Source organism: Balaenoptera physalus, assembly GCF_965194825.1.
Source record: "Balaenoptera physalus genome assembly, chromosome: 5".
Lineage (NCBI taxonomy): Eukaryota > Metazoa > Chordata > Mammalia > Artiodactyla > Balaenopteridae > Balaenoptera > Balaenoptera physalus.
The window spans coordinates 90675372-90695497 of record NC_138884.1 but is presented as its reverse complement, the minus strand read 5'-3'; the positions used below and the strand labels follow the sequence as shown (position 1 = coordinate 90695497).

The 20126-nt window shown below is 34.2% G+C and overlaps 1 long non-coding RNA gene across 1 annotated transcript in view; it reads left to right on the top strand.

Annotated features, from left to right (window-relative positions):
• Nucleotides 1–19893, top strand: part of LOC309662150 — a 77195-nt gene extending 57302 nt beyond the window's left edge. Inside the window, exon 2 of the long non-coding RNA XR_014264540.1 lies at nucleotides 16989–19893. This is a non-coding gene — a long non-coding RNA (uncharacterized lncRNA). The remainder of the gene's footprint in view (nucleotides 1–16988) is intronic.
• Nucleotides 19894–20126: the final 233 nt, after the last annotated feature.

Genomic DNA, 20126 nt, shown 5'->3' with positions numbered 1-20126 from the left:
TGTACTTTCCAGGTTGCTTTCTTATTCACTTGTCTGGCACTTGAGTTGGGATGCTAGAAGTCGATGCTAGGAGCTCAAATTGGGCTGTGGAAAGTGCCTACATGTGGTTTCTCCATATGTCTTGAGTTTCTCACAGCACTTGTGGCTGGGTCCCAAAAGGGATGAAGCTATAAGCAAGTATTTCTAAAGCAGACGTAGAAGCAGCCAGTCTCTTAAGGTCTTACCCCAGAAACAGGTACAACATCATTCTGCCATAGTCATTTGTTCTAGGAAGACACAGAGCCTGCCTAGATTCAAGGGAATGGAACATAATAGACCCCCGCCTCTAAATGGGAGGCTTGTCAAAGAATTTGTGGCTATCTCCCATCTTTAATCTGTCACTGTTAAAATTGACTAAAGCTGAATATATACACATCCTTTATCTCAACAAGCTTTCACTTCCAGTAAATTCCTTTAGGTATATACTCAACACACGTTTGTGCACATGTCCCCAAAAGACATGTTCTGGAAGGTTCATAATCGCACTGCTTATAATTGAAAAAAAGAGAAAATATTTAAAATCCCATTAACAGTGGAACTGATAAAGACATTGCAGTATATTAATACAATGATATACTATATAGAGTTGAGTACTTAATAATATAAAACTACCCAAATAAATATGGATAAACACTATAGACACAGTGTTGAGTAAAAGGTTAAATAAAAAGATTACATAGAATATCATTCCATTTATATAAAGAGGCAAACTGAATGTATTAGGTTGAGCTTCTGGGTTGTGAGAATGTTCAGTTTCTCGGCCTTGTTTCTGGTTCAGACTTATGTTCAGTTTGTGATAATATGTACATATTTCGTTTTGTATATTTTACTACAATAAGTTAACAAAAAAGAATGAAAAAAATGTGATCCCACACTGTATCAGTTTCCTGTTACTGTTGTAACAAATTACCACAAATTTAGGGGATTAAAACAACACACATTTATTATCTCAGAGTTCTGGAGGCCAGAATATGAAACAAGTCTTACTGGACTAAAATCAAAGTGTTGGCAGGGCTGCATTCCTTCTGGAGGCTCTAGGAGAAAATTTGTGTCTTTGCCTTATTTAGTTTCTAGAGGCCATCTGCATTCCCTGGCTCATGGCTCCTTCCCCCCATCTTCAAAGACAGCAGCATAACATCTTCAAATCTCTCTCTGACTGTGAGTGTCGTGGCTTGTGATTAAGTTGGGTCCATGCAGATGATCCGGGATAATCTTCCCATCTCAAGGTCCTTAACTTAATCACATCTGCAAAGTCCCTACTGCAATGTGAAGCAACATATTCACAAGTTCCAGAATTAGAACATGGACATCTTTGGGGAGCCATTACTCTGCCTACCACACATATTGCTATCTCTAATTTACATTCATATTTTCTTTCTGACCTCCCACCATTTCCTATTTTTATTCTCTTTCTCCCATAGTGAAACTTTGGTTTTATTTATCAAATGGGCCCATAAGAACCTTTTCCTCAAATCGCTTTTTGTTTATATTAGAAAATTTATGGATAAATTGGGATAATTTATGAATGAATTGGGCAGCTAGTACTCAATATCATTTTATTTTGTAGGCACTGTAAAATCACATGTTGTGACAAAATGGGCCCTTTATTACCAAACATTCAGTGCAGGGAATAAATAAACAAAAATCAAATCTAGCTATTTTAAATAGGAAATGATGTAATACGTGAAATCAGGTGCTTATAAAATTATTTCAAGGAAAGTATGGGCAGGTCCCTGGCTGAATAAGAGATTTATCCCATAAAATAGACAATAGATCCAGGAGAGTTATTACTATTTCTGAGTACAATAGAGCTAAGTCAGATAGTGGAATTGGACTGCTATCTCATCCTTCTCATGACCTTTTGCCAGTAGTTACTACCAAGAAACACAAAAATAGGGTGTTCTTGTCACTTCTACCTTCCACATCTTACATGGGAGCATGTACTTGTCAAGGTAGCTGAAAGTGAGTCTAGGAAATGTGCTTTTACTTTCACCATCTTCCAACAAAAAGGGGAGTAGAATGGATTTTGACTGCCGAATATGCTTCACAGACACCACATTCTAAAAGACTTTCAATAAAGATGTTTCCTAGATTTTCTACAATCTAGTATTATCTCTAAATTTCTGCCAACATTCTTAGGACATAATTCCAATATGTGCCACTTTGGATCAACTTTGCTGGATTGTGCTCCTATTATAACAACCCACCTTCTCGGTGGCTTAACCACAAGGAAGTTCTTCCTGTTCCCACTGCATGTCAGCCGCAGCTCTACTCTGGGATTGCTTCAACCACAGCAGTCAGCTATGACTCTTGTTCTGTTCTGCTTGGCTTTGCCCCATGAATATTCTTCATTCATGTATACGGGCTAAAGCAGCCACCATTTTGGAACATACTATTCTCTTTAGAGTGCTATCCAAAACTGGACTCAAAGTTTCCACTTAGAATTTGCATACTTCACTTCTGCTCATATCCCATTGGTTAAGTAAGTCAAAGGGACCAGCCACAACTCAATGAGGTAAGGAAATAAACTTCTCCTTCAGGATAACTCTGGCTTCTACAACAAACACTGGCCTCAGTGAAGTCCTATTCTTCTGCATTTCGTGTTTTTGAATTTTTTGAAATTCTCCTTATTCCTCCGTAAGTTCCATCAACTTAAGTTAGCCAAAATGACTCTTTGATTCTTACAAAGAAATGTAGGTATATTAAACAATTAATCATATATTTTTATGATTTATTATTTATATCCTCTGTATAGTATTTGGTAATTAGTAAATGCTCAATAATAACTATATAACCCTATGTGCCAAAAAGAAATCATATCATTTTCATGTGACAAAAATACGCTGATGGAGATCCTAGTATCATGACAATTTCAAATAAATGCAATTTGAGGCTTAAATTTTTTTTCAGTGTTCCCAATATCACCATTAGATAATGGCAGAGTCAGTATTTAAACTCAGGCAATCTGACTCAGAAACATGTACCTAACTGAACACTACGCATTTAACTGAAATAAAGAAACACTGTGTTCAGTTAGGATGTGGTGAACTTCAGTGATACAAATTAGTTATATTTATAGGTTGTACATCATGTAATAATTATAACTGAAGTTATAAAGTTAAATGTTCAAGGAATTGTTAATTTATGTGCTACGTTTTTAATTGCATATTTCCTAGCAGCTGCTTTTTTTTTCTTTTTAAATTTTTTATTGAAATATAGTTGATGCACAAAATATGTTACTAACACACCATTGTAAAGCAATTATACTCCGATAAATATGTTAAATAAATAAATAGAATAAATAAATAAATAAATAAATAAATAAATAAATAAATAAATAAAATAAGCTACAAGGATATATTGTACAACACAGGTAATATGGCCGATATTTTATAATAACTATAAATGGAGTAGAAGCTTGCAGTTGCTTTTAATATGACAGTTTGTAAGACTGTAGCACTGTAGGTGGATTTTTTGCAAAGATGGCCACAGTAAAGTCTCCTCTACCAATGTTCATGCCTCTTTGTAATTAACTTTGATTCTCTTCCCATCAAGAGGTAGCCTGTGTTTTCACCCTTGAATTTGGGCCTGGGAAACAGTTAATCAATAGGAGTGCTGTATCAACCTTTCTAAAAGCAATGTCATTAGTTCTGTATACAAGCAAAAGCTTGTAATTAAAGGAAAGAAAGGCATGCTTATACATTGCTATTTTTGAGGTTCAGATAATTATAGGTGCTACACAGAAAACTGAGCATATTTTCAAAGAAAAAGCAGGATTTAAATGGCGACAAAGGGTGTTAATGTATATCATTCTGAATTAAGCTTAAATGTTATCCCAACAATCTTGAATCTATCCAAAGTGTTTATGTTTACATCTCCTTTTCCATGCAGTAATTTTTTTTAGTATATTTAGTTTAAGTTCCCTTACAGATAGCAGTTTAGCTTTTGTTTAATTTTTCCTCACTAATGGGAATAATAATAATAACAGTAATAGTAATGATAATAATCATGATAAATCAGGCCTAAGAGTTCCCTTTCACAGTCAACTTAAAGACTAACTTTGAAAACTATAACTTGATGAAAACAGTAGTCACAGTACAAAGCTGCATTCTCCCCCTCAATGGAACTCTTAAAAGTGACATTAAATCAGATATTTCTGTGATGACAGAAAACAAAACAAAATAAAAACATAAATAGTATGAAGAGAATGCATTAAATTTCATATGGTTGATATTTTTTAAATAATATTCCTTTACTAAAGCTTATAAAATTTATTTTAGTTGTGTGTTCAAAGAGTTAATAACGTTGGTAGAAAAAAAGAACATTTGGCCTACATATTTAATGTAAAAATATTAAATAAATAAAATAAAAATTTTTTTCAAATATCTAAGTACTATACATAAATTCATCCTTTAATCCAGTAATTCTATTTATAGGCTCTATCCCCAAGGTGCACTCACACAGTGTGAAAAGAGGTGTGCACGGGGTATTTACTGCAGTCTTATTTGTCATAGCAGAAGGTTGGTGAAAATAGGCAACTGATTTAGTGAACTAAGAAAAGCCATACAGTAGAGTACTATGTAACTGTAAAAGGGAATGCTAAACTTATCTATAAAGAGAGGATAACAGGATTTATTAAGTTAAAAAAGGTAAAGAGAAAATGAAATACATATATTTACATATTTTTTTTGAAGTTCAGAAAAATTAAAAGTTCAAAACAATTAAAAAGCTAGCTAAAGAAGCTCCTATATATGCAAATATCTGTGTTTTCTCATTAAGCATTATCGGACAGTAACCTAACATTTAAAAAATATCTGCTTTTAGGTAAGGCTGGGAATAGATTAGAGAGGATAATATTAGAATGAAGCCGTCTATGAATGTACATTATATGTAAATATGACTTTGGAAACATATAAACATTTTGCATAATTATAAAACAAAATTAAATCAAAGATAAGCAAATTCATAAAAATTGAAATCGAAGAAAGTGAAAATGTGTGTAGAGGTACAAACCTGTGATGTAACCACACAAAGTGGCAGTCTTCCCAGTGGCATTCAACTAGAGTAATTTGATTACACATCCTGGTGGGATATTCCCTAAGGATAAAAAACATACAAAACAATATTTATATTAATATAATTGTTACTTTTTCACTAATTATATTGCTTATGGTATCATCAGTTTTGAGACTGTTAAGCATGTAGTGATGTAATGTAAGATAAAACAAATAAGTAACAAAATTTATGTAATAAGATATTAAAATTTTTAGTGTGGGAGAATAGGGATTGAATAGAAGGATGAGACAAATCATAATTTTGAAGGTCAATTGGGAACATTTTGGAACTTATATTTCATTTTAAAAAAACATCTTTTTCTAGCTTAGTTAGGTAAAAACACTGAGAAACAATTAGTACATCCATAGTCATGAACACTTCTTGTGTACAGGTTTTGGTCTCTATTACCACTGTAAGGGACAGGGTTTCTTAGAGCAAGAGCTGCTTCACATCAGGGATAGAAAATGTTTGAGATGATCCTCAAGCATCAAGGGCATCAAAAAACACAGCTGAAGAACTCAAGAGCCAAACTGAATAACTTCCTCTTTACAAACCATGGATAATTTGAACATCTTCAGAATTAGAACTTCAATATGCTGAAATATGTAAAAAATAATTAAATGCATGATTTCATAACGTTTAAAAACATATTTTTGGTCATTGTGCTGGAAGCTGAGAAGTCAACTATTTATTTGGAAAATGACAAATAAAAAGAAAAACTGGAGACTTTTTTGCCTTTTCTAAACAAATCAAAACAGAAAAACCAAAATACAAATTGTTATTCAGGAAAAATATATCTGTATAGAAATATTCTAGCTAATAAACAAAGAAGGGAACATAATTAGAATATTAAGTTTTGCAATCTTCAATAAAATAATCCCAATTGTTACTAGCATTACAAAAAGTTAGGCAAGCAGACATTATCTGGTGGCTGGTATAAGTACACAACACCAGTTTTGAAGTTGTCTCTATATAGATTGATTCTGATGTAATCAAACCTCTAGATTGCATTATCAATTTCCAGGAAATACAGTGAACAGAGGCACATACTTATAACACCACTGGGAAACAATCAGCAAAATTCAGGAAAAATAACAAAAATTCTTTAATAACAACAATTGAAATTAAAGAAAATAAAATGATGGAGGAAGAAACTATAAATTAAAATAGATGTAAGAAACAAATTTTTAAAATACAATTACCTTTTATTATTCTGATTCAAAGCTATATGAGAAAGTGAACACTGGCTAGATATTTGATATTAAAAAGCTATTAATATTTTTAAAGTGATGATTACATTGAGATTTTCAAAAGAAGCCCGTAACTTTTAGAGGCACATACAAAAATATTTACAGACTAAATAATACAAATCCAACAATGTTACTCCAATAAATTTATTTAGCAGAAGTCAAATATCAACATGTCAGATTTGAAGTTCCTACAGAATGCACAAGGATGTTGATTATGGTATTACCCATAGTGGTTTAAAAAGGACAGAAAGAGAAATCAAATCAACATTGTAATGGATGTATTATGGATTTCCAGAAAATATGGTTGAATGACAGATTTGTGGAAAAGTGAGCATAGTAGGATTCCATTTTCTTTAGAAGAAACACGAACAAATAAAACTTATCATTCTATATGTGTGCCTGATGGGTGTATGAACTCATGTGCATTCATATATACATTTGTGTAATATTATCATATGGATACCAGTAAAAGATGAAAGAATTTGTCCTAAGGTGGTGCATGGAAATATTGGGAGTAAGTGGAGGTGATTCAGGCTGATAAGGGAAAAGACAGGGAGAGCAGAATCAACTCAAAAAAGGAAAGAAAAGATGGACAAAAATTACAAGAATGTATACAATTACACCTATACATATAATTAAAATTTAAAATATGTCCATATAGGAATTAAAGATCAAACAATATAAATTAAATTAAAAAGAAACATAGCTCTAAATGGCAATTTTTTCCTGCTTCCAAAAAACTAGAGTTAACCACTAATAGAAAGTAGTAGAGAAAAATGCCCTTCTATTAAATATACATTTTAAAAGAAGATATTCTTAACAATAATCAAGTGAAGTCATGCTAGTTAATCTTGTATTTCCTCTACTTTTGGAATCTCACAAAATAACATTCTCTTTTTGGTAAAAGAAAGTTTTCTTTTTAAAATGTATTGCTATTACTAATATTAGTAAGCTATGAGATATGTAAATTATATACACTTTCCTTATTTGAAAATTCTACTTCATATGTTTATATTCTTTTAATAGCCTTCAGATAAATTTGAAACAAGATTGAAGAAGGTTATTTTATGCACAACTCAATAGTTTTAATTGCAACATTTATCATGCAAAAGTTCTGGCTGCCAAGAATGTGTTGGCACTAGGCAAATGTGTAGCTTCCCCACAGGGATTTTATTATCCAACATCAAGGAATATCTGCAGCATAGCGGTCATTGTCACCAAGAGCCTGCCCTAAGCAACAGAATAACAAGTTTGAGAAGAGAATAGAGAGAAACTTAATTTAATTTTAAAATATAATCTTTTTGTACAATACATGTTTTCCACTAACCCTTTATAATGGATTGCCATGTATAAATATTAATACACTAAGTCACCAAAGCCATCAAATCACTGTTATCAGAGAAAGTAAAATCCTAAAAATAGCAACATCAAATTAACAATAAAGACTATTTTCTAAGACTTCACTACTTAGTCCAATTTATGGGGACTTAAATAGATTGTGCTGCACCTATGTTTATTCCTAGAATATTTTCCCTGCATTATAAACTAATAAATAAACAAAAAATGAAGATATAGTTTATTCCAACCAAGTGCTTAAAAGAAGAATAAAGACCTTTCATAAAATCTGCCTACAATACAGAATACAGCAGTTAACATGGTTTTGTGGTCGTATTATAATAATTATGAGATAGATTGTGAGTAAATGTTTATTACTGATAATAATGCAATTAAAAAAATTCTGCAGCATTGAAATAAATTGAATTAGCTTTTAAATTAAAATAGCTTATCTTAAAACATATACACATATGTAACAAAGTAAAAAGAAACATTCCTTTTCACTTTAATATCAATATGCTTTTTTAGTGTTGTGAATATATAAAGTGAAAGTTATTAGTCATGTGAATCTCTACCGAAGAAAAAACAAAGAAATGTATTGTCAACCATCAGCTTATAGTACCAGTTATAAGACTGGACACAGAATCTAGTTACCTAACTGACTTTTTCTTTTTCTTTTTTTTTTTTTTCAATTTTCAATGGTGATTTATTCTGTGTTTATAATGCTTTTTTTCTTTTTTTTTGAATTTTATTTTATTTATTTTTTATACAGCAGGTTCTTATTAGTTATCTATTTTATACATGTTAGTGTATATATGTCAATCCCAATCTCCCAATTCATCCCACCACCACCACCACCCTGCATCCAGCCCCAAAGACTGACTTTTTCTATGTTAAGAGCTAGTATTGCGTGTGTGTGTGTGTGTGTGTGTGTGTGTGTGTGTGTGTAGAGGTTGAGGAGCTATTGATGGAGAAAGAGAAGCAAAACATGCCAGAACTGGAACCAAGAAAATGTATCAGCAGGATGTAGCCACACACAAACTTTGTGCTAGAAGATACAGAGAAATACATTTTATGTGTAATATCCTTGTTTTCATTCTGGTGTATGATCCAGGGATATGCCAGGGGTTTCAAGAAGCCATGAAAGGAACATGGTGCTTCTTTTGGGAATAAAAAATTTTTTTGAAGCAATGTTGTTGTCTGATGAGCGAAAACTCAATTCCAATTCCTTTCTCATTTGCTGGTATATATTAGAGAGGCTTGAGGGATAGCCACGTGAAGTATCTCTGCCCAGGAAAATGTGAGTCTTGGGGGGTTTCTAGGAAAAAAATGTGGTTGTGGTCAATACCTTACCTTTTTTCTTGCCTTGGGTGAAGATATACACTGGAGTTTAATTAGCTGTTTTGTAATCATGAGTTAAGAAAACTACACAGTGTTAGTGAAAAAGCAGAAATTTAGTATTTTTTTTCTTTTGTGAAATCATTAGGACCCTGCACTATTCCTAAATTCTCTTTCTCCAAATTTCTTGTTGTGAAAGCTTAAAAAAATTGGTTAGTAAATTTTATTCAGTTAATTCACTACAAATATTATTTACTCCTAGCTGAAATATTTCTGGTAGTACACAGAGGAAGTTAACTGATTTAACTTTTAATTTAAACCACTTTATGTTACATAAAATGTTGATGCTATAGAGTGGGAAGAAACACTTACTTTTTTTTTTTTTTTAATTAAATCAGGGAATTCCAAAGAAATCCCAAACTTGTTGAGGGCTACTTCATAGCAGACTTCAGATTGTTGGGGAATTTTCACTTTCCTTACACATATAAGGTTTATATATAACAATAAATGTGTTTGCAAACACAGACTCTATCTCTTCTGAACATGGGTATGCTTTCCACAGTCTGAGATAAATGACTGTCTATCATTATTAATATTATCATATTATTATTGAATTAGTATTAGAGTAATTTGATAATGATGCATATTTGGGGTTAATCATGATAATGAAGTAATTTGGGTGTGGTCAAAGTTAAGTGGAAGTCACAGAGGGAAAGAGAGAGAGAAACGGCTATAATCAAATGCAAAAAAACATCAGAGAGAAACTGAAGTCAGTAATGAATCTGCATAGCCAGAAGCCAGGGAGGAGGAATAGGAGCAGACTGGCCTATACATTATGGGGCAAGAAACATCAAGGAAATATCAAAGGCTTTCTTCCTTTGAAGCTGTATCTTAGGGCTGGAGTTGAGCCTTGTCTGGGTTTCAGAGAGCACTATTACTATGGTGCTGAGGAACAGCATATGGCCTGGGAACTGAGGTCACCTCAGATCCTGCAGAGCTGGAAGGTTACATGAGCTAATGATTACTGACAGGTAAGCTATTTTTAATTTATACCGAAGTCTGATATTGTACCATTGCCAATCACTACAATTAAAATGTGCGTTGCCTAGATTCTTCCACTCTAGCCACTAGAGAGTAACTGATACTGGATGAACTCTCCTGCCTGAATAGCTATAAAACTGGGCAGAATATATGAGACAACTGTTTTCAGGCATTAGATAACAGACCTCACAGAACTACAATCCTTTAGAGAAAGGAAACACACATTTTTACTTTCACACCACCTTTCTTCCGGGGTCACTTTTTGGCCATGGTAAAGAGAGGTAGAGACCAAGTAGGGCACGAAGTTCTTTGGTGTGCCCAGGAGGCAGATAGCAGATTTCAAGGCTCCTGAGGTAGCTGGAATTTATGGAGCAGGTTACCAGAAGAAGGGAGCTACACGGAGGGCAATCCCTAAATCTACATGGGGGTTTCCTGCAGAAGCTTGGCAGAGGATGAAGCCACATACATGCAGGGAAAGATTCAGTGGGACATGCATGTCAGGGAGATATTGGACCAGCCTAATTAGACTACAGACGCCTCACTGTGCATTTCCAGTATTCAGTTAAGTAAGACTCCATAAAAGCCACTTAGGAGTTAAGGACCATGTCCCAAGGACAACATTCTGGGCTAAGGATAAAACTGAAATAAAACAAAGAATAAACCAATCCTGACTGCCTGCCAGAAGGAATGCTAACACCCTTTAAAGCAGGGCTTGAAAACTTTTCTTGTAACAGGCCAAATAGTAAATATTTCAGGCTTGAGGGCCACACCCAGTCAACTCTGCAATTGCAGGCAGAAAGGAGCCTTAGACAATAGGTCAACAAATAAATGGGGCTGTGTTCCAACAAAACATTATTTACAAAAATATGCGTTAAGCAGATTTAATCCGGAACCATAATTTGCTGATCTCTGCTTTAAAGGAAGACAGTATAATCCAGATGCCCCAAAACTTATCCACAGTATTGAGCATAAACGAATATAGGAGTTTCACTTTTAATCTTTGGTGTGGGCCAAGTGGTAGGGGTCACTTAGGAAAGTATACCTAAGCTCTACCTATACAATGGCATGCCAGATACTTGGAAGTCGTTATTTTATTTATTTATTTATTTATTTATTTATTTATTTATTTATTTATTATCTCTTTATTGGAGTATAATTCTTTTACAATGTTGTGCTAGTTTCTGTTGTACAACAAAGTGAATCAGCTGTAAGTATACATATATCCCCATATCCCCTCCCTCTTGAGCCTCCCTCCCATCCTCCCTATCCCACCCCTCTAGGTGGTCACAAAGCCTCGAGCTGATCTCCCTGTGTTATGCAGCTGCTTCCCACTAGCTATCTATTTTCCATTTGGTAGTGTATATATGTCAATGCTACTCTCTCACTTCGTCCCAGCTTCCCCTTCCCCCGCACCGTGTCCTCAAGTCTGTTCTCTATGTCTGCGTCTTTATTCCTGCCCTGCCACTAGGTTCATCAGTACCGTTTTTGTGTGTTAGCATACGGTATTTGTTTTTCTCTTTCTGACTTACTTCACGCTCTATGATAGTGGAAGCCGTTAGTTTCACATTAATAAGTATCTTCATATAAATATGGAGATGTGATTCTTAAATTATTTTTATAAAATTTTTTAATATTAGTAATGTGACACATGTTTGCAGTTGAAATATCAACTGTTAAGAATGGGTTTAAAATGAACATTGTTTTTCCTAATAAACACTTCCCATCCTGCAATTATTTCCAGAGATAACAATTTTAATTCTTTTAATTTTTTTCCTGATAGTTCTATTCAGTATCTGAATGATCTGTCTATATACTATCCCTTGGATTATCAAATTTAGTCATTATCAATTTACATTTTCCACTTGGAGGTGAGATTTGGGCCCTCCTTTATAAATTCCATCTGTACATTTCCATTTTTGCTATACAATTATAGTACTATTTTTATTTTTCAATCAACAAAAAGTCATTATTTTTATAATTAAGCAAGTATTGTTAATTACAGAGCCAAAGTATATACTCTGCTTATATTTTCAATCATATACAGCTTTTATTATTATTATTATCAGACTTATTATTTTCTTTCTTTTCCTCTTGCAGAACTTTCTTATAAGGATTTTTACACTTTATTCAAAAGATGTATAACATCAGATATTTTGTTCAGTTCATAATTCACTCTGTGTGTGTGTGAGACCTTTATTTTTTATTTATTTTCATTTTACTCTTTACTTATTGCCTATCTATATCTACTAGAGGCTTCATTGTACAATCTGGTCTATTCTTTAGACCTATTCTACACTATCTTCTTGGGCTTCTTGATGAATTAATTTGCTGAGTTCCATTTTATTTTTCCTTGTTTTAACTTGTTTTTTTTAGAGAACAGTATCTACAAGTTCCTAAGAAAGTGTCAGTATGCCAACAAGTTTTGAGGGATATGCTGTATTTCATCAACTTAAAGATCAACTTTTAAAAACATTTCTGAAATTAAGATGCATTGTTACAATGAAGGTGCCTTACAATTATTCTCAGCCAGGCAACAGTATTGATATAGTGGTCGATGTTAGTGCATGCAGTGAACTTACTCTAAAAGCCATCTGTTGATATTTTCTTATAAGATAACAAGGGACCAGGATCAAAATTTACGTAATAGATAATAGTGGCTTTGCAGCATCGCCATTAGCTTGATGTCACACAGAACAATATTGCAAAGGAAATGAAAAACATTGATTATTCTGAGCCCAAAATAATTCCGAAGCATCATGCCCTAAATGTGAAGAAATTTTAGAAATGCTTTAACTCTCTCAGTCAGAACTGGCCAGATTATGCTAGAGATTGCTATAGGCTATCACATCAAATGTTTGTCTATCATACAGATTTATAAAAATTATTCTGCAAAGCAGCAATTTAAGGTGTTTCTACCTTGTAATTCAATCATCTTACTGAGGCTACCTCCATAGTTACTGAAAAAGTAGAGAAGAGAGAGAATGGAAAAATCTCACATTACATGGGTTTCACTGCATTAGCATTGGTTAGAAGTAATCACGGGGGCCCACTCATGTGCAGAGAGCCTAGGATGTGATGTCTTAATTTAGGGAAATAGAAGTAAACCTAATATTGGTGAATACAAATAATGCCTATCAGAGTTCACTACTTGATTGTCAAATATTTGATTCATGCCAAACAGACAGAACCCTCCCGAAGGAAGACAAGCCCCAAATCCCATTCACATTCAAGACTGAGCTCAAAGACTAAGCTGTAATACACTATAGTTTTCATATATATTTTTTAGATAAGGTCATTTTCGATCTGAGGACCTGTGAAAAAAAAAATTATCCATCCTTCATACCCCGTATACCAAAATTCAGTTGCCTGTTCAGCAAGAGTCCATATGTAGAGATACGGCCACTGGTCCACAGCATTCTGAAATGCTATGTGCACCCGGGGCTCCTATTCTGGGGAGAGGATGTTCTCATTTCCTGTTAAGGCACTGATTTTGTTCTCTGTGAGTACCTTCCTTCTTTTCCTCTGCGGATGCTGGCTTTACTCTCTGGGAAGGAGATTTCTTTCTCTTCTATTATCTTCCTCAGCCAGTGTGAAGTTGACAATGGGGAATATGCTCTCTTTGAGGACTGACTACTTTTCTTAGTTTACTGCCTGCTCAAAAATGATTTAGAGTGTTATTTTTTTATTTTTTTAGGTATCTTGTGATTACCCATTCAGTCCAGATTCATTTCTTTGGCAACTATACAAATTCTCAGATCTGCTGTATTTCCTTGCTTTCTTTGCCCCATGTCTTTTGCTCTTTGATTTGGCAGAGACAGTTTTGAAGTTTTTGCAGTTTTAGAGAAGGCTAAAACTTAGTCAAATTTTTTCCCTAAATTACTGGACTCGACACCTTTAATCTTATCTGTTATAACAGGGAGATTTGCTCAGTTGAAAGGCTTCCTTGCATGTTTCCTTCTCATGTGTTTCTCAAACTTGTTGTCTATTCATTAGAATGGAGAAGCAGCTGTCTTTTCCAATTCTAAAGTCCATGAACTTCTGGACTCTTCTCACACCTGTATGCAAATCAACCAATTCTTTAACACACTAATTTCATTCTGATGATACCTAGCAAAAACACCATGGATAACAACCAAAGTGTACTACTATTTCATTAAAAGTGTGATCTACTTCTCATGGTAGTGTACATAGTAATTTTAGTGAAAGTTTTTCCACTGAAACATGGAATGCCATCATTCCAGCCCCTATTGGTTCCTTCACTACTCATGGCCCAGCCATATATTTTAAGTTTCTAGGTCATTGCCCTATTTTTGTGTCAATATTTGCATTCATCAAAATGGGATATATTATATTGCAGTAACAGAATTTCAATGATTTAATGCAATAAAAGTTTATTTCTTACTTGTGCAAATTATTTTGCAAATCTAGCTCAATTTTCAGAGACACTGTCTTCTGTGTGGTGAATCAATGGCCAAGTTGCTTCAAACCTGTGGCTCCGTTGTTGCATGAAGCTTCTCCAACAATCACCACTTCAGTGCAGAAATTTCTTATTTCACTTCTGTTTCCATTTTATTATGGGGTCAACAGACATGGCAATAACTCACTGCATGCGGATTGAGACTCTCAGTCTTCCATGTATCCAGAAATGGAGGAAAATGGACACTTGTAAGATCTACCACTTAAACTGAGTTATTTTAGTCATATTTTCCTTTTATTAAGGAGAAAAATCTATACCTAAATAAAATTAAGAGATTTTTCAAAGGGTATAAAATAAGCGTTCTATGTGAAATAAAGCCTGTGTTACAGCTTTTTTAGCAGGGTTTTTTCTCTCTGGTGACACATAAAAATGGTATCTCTTACAACCAATGGCCTCATAGATTTGATGACAAATAGTACAGTTAAATATATAGACAGAAATAAATATCTATGAAATGATTTAGATAAAATTTATATGCATGTAAGTGTGCACTATTGTAAAAACCAGGTCAAAAACAATGTAAATTTTTTCAGTATATACATTTTTATGTCTTTTCTTCTCCACTTTTTAAAAACTTTACTTATTGAGTACTTACTTTCTGTCAGTAATAATTCTAAGCAATTACCCATATATCAAATTATTTATTATTGTAAATTATAAGAAAACTGTATTTAAAAGATAAAATCCATTAAACATAAAAATGATGTTATCCGTACAATAAAGAAATTTCCCAGAAATTTTTGAGCAATCCAACTGTTTAGTTTTATAGATTTTCACTAAGTTTCACAACTGTGCAAACCTGCCAATATTCAAAGTAGAATAATTGATTTCCATAGCAGTGCACTGACGATAGTGTATGAATCACAATTGTAAGTAATCACTGATATATATGTACTTTTATATAGTAGTCATTAAGACATGGGAAATGAAATAATATTAGTATTAAAAATAATACTTAATTATAAGTCATAGAATTGTCTATAATTTATTTGTAAGAACAAGAGTGGATTTGAAATTTTTAATTGTTAAAGGCTCATGAGGAAAATATTTATTCCCACCAGTATGTTATGATCCACAATTTGAAAATCCTGAGTGAATATAAGTTTGATCTACTTCAGTGTTTCTCATGCCTTCTTGTGCATCAGAGTCCCCTAGGATATTTTGATAGAAATCAAATTCCATTCATTCCAACTCAGGGCAGTAAAATTAAAATCTCTGGAGCTTCACATAGCTGCTTACAATTTTTTGAAGCCCTTTGTAATTCCAGTGTTAAGCTAGTGTTCAAAATCATTGATGCTATGAAGACAATAAAAACAACCATCAAAAACAACAAGATAACACTTTCTTTGTGGTTCAAATACCCTGCATTTAATTATTTTCTTTCATTTTTGACCTGCATTTTCAGGCAAGCTACCTAAACTCTATAAACTTTAATTTCCTCCTCTACTAAATGATTGATGACAGTTTCTATCCCAAAGAAACTATTCTGAATTTTTGTCAAATTGGCATTACTTCCAGTGCTGTTCTTTACAATGAAGGCAAAAGATCTGGAACCATGTTTACCAGAATGCCCTCTCTGCATGATATTTAGTAAGAATAAGAATGAGACAAACTCATGTAAGGCAAGGGGAATGGGAGTAAATTATGTGATTCCTAAGAAGAGGTTGTAGTGAACAAACATGAGATTCAAAGAGCTTGGAACTGCTTATCTATCACCTGCTTTAATGCTGATGACAGAGACAGGAGGGACATTCCTGAGAATCACAACAGGTTCCTTTGAGAACCACCTGAGCTAACAGATCAGGTTAAGGGCCACAGCCTCTACTTGCTTGACTTTCTGGTGTAGCAATCTTGGCCTTTTTGGTGACTTTACTCATCTTTGTTTCCCCACCTTTCTCATTTCTCTCCTGTAAATCCTAACTCCTATGTTAAAGTCCCTTATTCTGTTTTTCTGACTGAGCCTAGACTGAGATGGTATTATGGCGGAGTTTAAGAAGATAGCATAATCTTTGGTTTGGAGATTACAGCTATGCAGGACAAAGCTCCAGTTCCCTAATGTGGTCACTCTTCTTTCTGGCAAACTTTCTTGCCAGGACCTATAGGCCAAATAAATGAATGAATGAATGAATGAATAAATAAATAAACAACTAGCGTGTACAATATAGACCACTGGTGTCCTCAGTTCCATCGTACCCATCATATCAATGCTGTGCTCCACTGTTGTCACAGACAGATAAACTGAATAATCTCTAGTTCCTCAACATTTACCCTGGTATGGAGTTCTTATTAATATTATATGAGCTCCCCACAAAATCCACATAATGGTTTGCTCCACTAATTGTAATAGGGAAGCTCCCACTAGATATGTTTAATGCTTAAAAAGAAAATTAATCTAAAATCAAACTAAGCATGTACCCTGAGGCCTGAGAGAAAAATAACTATAATCTTAAAAGCTAATGAAGTTCCCCATATTTTGTATTGCTCTGTTAATTAATGAAACCAATAACATTCTAACTTGGTTGAAGCTTCATCTAGTTGTGTTTCTAGACTAGTCCCTGTGGCCAATACTAAAGTCCCACAAATACTACAGAGTAAAAGAAAGAAAATATATTCATTCTGTACCCAGAAGCAGTGATATCAGAATGCAGAAAACTTTCAAATATTCAGATTGGTTATATTTTTCTGCTTTTCATTTACTGAACTATCTTTGACATTTTTATCTCAATTTCACCTTTTATCATTAAACTGCTAGAAGCAAAGTAGACAAAGCAAAAAAATATTCAGTTTTTAAAAAATAATAGCATTTGAGGGTCAATGGATGGACCCTCAGGGTATTATGCTAAAGGAAATAAGTTAGACAGAGAAAGACAAATACCATAAGATCTCTCTGACAGGTGGAATCTAAAGAAAAAAAAAAAGACCTGGGACCTGACCCCACCCCAAGTGGGCCAGCACCAGCCCTGGGACCCCTTAGTTCCCACAGCCAATCACACTGGGACCCGGCCCTGCCACCAGCAAGCTGGCACCCACCACATGAGGCAGGGCCTTTTAGCCAACTGGGCCTGGGGCCAGCCCCATCAACAAGTTCACCCACAGTAATTGGCCCCAACACAACAGAAGGGCCCATGCGACCCACATAGGGGGCGGCTGTAGAGCATAGAGCTTTGGTGATCAGAGGGGAGTGTCCTTCTGGGCCCCATAAGACACCTCCTACATAAAGCCATTTCTCCAAAATTGGGAAACATAATTGATCAACATAATAGATAGAAATAAACAAGGAAAATTTGGCAAAAATGAGGAGACAGAAGAATATGTTCCAAATGAAGGAACAAAAAATAACCTCAGAAAAAAGAACTAAATGAAGTGGAGATAAACAATTTACCTGATAAATAGTTCAAGATAATGATCATAAAGTTGCTCACTGAACTCAGAAGAAAAATGGATGAACACAGTGAGAAGGTTAACAGAGAGTTATAAAATATGAAAAAGAACCAAACAGACTTGAAGAATACAAGAACTGAAAAACAAAACAAAACAAAACAAAAAAACAAAACTAGAAGGAAACAGCAGTAGGTTAGATGATACAGAGGAATGGATTAGTGAATTGGAAGACAGACTTGTGGGAATTATCCAAGCTGAGCAGAAAAAATAATTTTAAAAAATGATGATAGTTTAAGAGATCTCTAAGACAACATCAAGTATTATACAGGTCCCAGAAGGAGAAAAAAGAAGGGGGCAGAGAACTTATTTGAAGGAATAATAGCTGAAAATTTCCCTAACCTGCTAAAGGAAACAGATATCCAGGTCTAAGAAGCATAGAGAGTCCCAAACAAGCTGAACTCAAAGAGATCCAAACGAAGACACAATATAATTAAAATGGCAAAAGTTAAAGATAAAGAGAGAATCATAAAATCAGCAAGAGAAAACTAATTTCATACAATGGAACTCATAAGATTCTCAGCTGACTTTTCAGCAGAAACTCTGCAGTCCAGAAAGGTGTGGCATGATACATTCAAAGTGATGAAAGAAAAAACCTATGAGCAAGAATACTCTACCCAGCAAGGCTATCATTCAGATTGGAAATAGAAATAAAAATTTTACAGATAAGCAAAAGCTAAGTGAGTTCAGCAGCACTACACCAGGTTTATAAGAAATGTTAAAGGGACTTCTCTAAGCAGAAAAGACAACAACTAGAAATATGAAATTATGAAAGGAAAAATCTCATTGGCAAACATACAGTAAAAGCAGTAGATCAACCACTTATAAAACTAGAAGAAAGGTTAAAAGACAAAAGTAGTAAAACCATCTATATCCACAATAAGTAGTTAAGGGATACACAAGAAATCACTTTTGTCCTAATTCTTATCATCTAAAATAAAAATTACTATTTGTAGCGAGTTTTAAAACACTTCTCTAAAAAAGTATATTTAAGTCTTGACCAGGAGAATAAGTAGTAGTAAGCAACATCATTAGCTTCAAAGTTAGCTTTGGAAAGGATTCACATAAGGGAAGACATTTACTCATCAATGTTTTAGAATTATTTTTACGGCTTCATTGTGGAGAATAGATTGGAAGGGGATAAGAGGATAGACATGATTTCCAATCAGCAGACCTTTTACAGTAATATAGGTGAAAAGTGATGGTGTCTTCAATAACATAGTATATACAGAGAAAGAAAAAAGTAGGTGAATTTTACAGACAGATAAGTGGTGGTACGGTTGTAAGACTGGTGTTTGATGGAATATGAGAAGTGAGGGAGAAGACAGAGTCACAGATATTTCCTAAGGTAGAGGGAAGTATGGGAAGAAGAGATAGACAGGGGAAGAGAAGGAAAGTAAAAAGGTTTTAAAGTGATAGAGAATTCAGATGTGGATGTGTTGAGTTTAAGACGCATTGAAACTACTGAACAGTTATTTTATAGTTGAGTATTGGGAATTAGAGCTCAGATGGAGAAGGACAGAGGTACAGGAAAACTCAGAATTTAGTATCAGGGAAATCAAGAGATGAGTGTTTTACAAAAAAGGTGTTAAGAGTGTTAAGGTTGAGGGCTTCCCTGGTGGCGCAGTGGTTGAGAATCTGCCTGCCAATGCAGGGAACACGGGTTCAAGCCCTGGTCTGGGAAGATCCCACATGCCACGGAGCAACTAAGCCCATGAGCCACAACTACTGAGCCTGCGCATTTGGAGCTTGTGCTCCACAACAAGAGAGGCCGCGATAGTGAGAGGCCTGCGCACTGCGATGAAGAGTGGCCCCCGCTTGCCGCAACTGGAGAAAGCCCTTGCACAGAAACAAAGACCCAACACAGCCAAAAATAAATAAATAAATAAAAATAAAGGAATTCCTTTAAAAAAAAAAAAAGAGTGTTACGGTTGATATAACTACACTTCTAGAATTTTTTAAAATTAAAATTCATATTTTCACAAGAAAAAATATTTTAAGTCCTTCATATGATTTATTTTCTCCTGTCAACCATAATAGATGATACATAAATTCTGTCTTAACCAGAGGGTTTATAAACACAGGCTTATCCAAGCCCACTTACAGGCAAGACAAGTACTGCTTCTTGAAATGGTCCCACCATGGACCTTCTT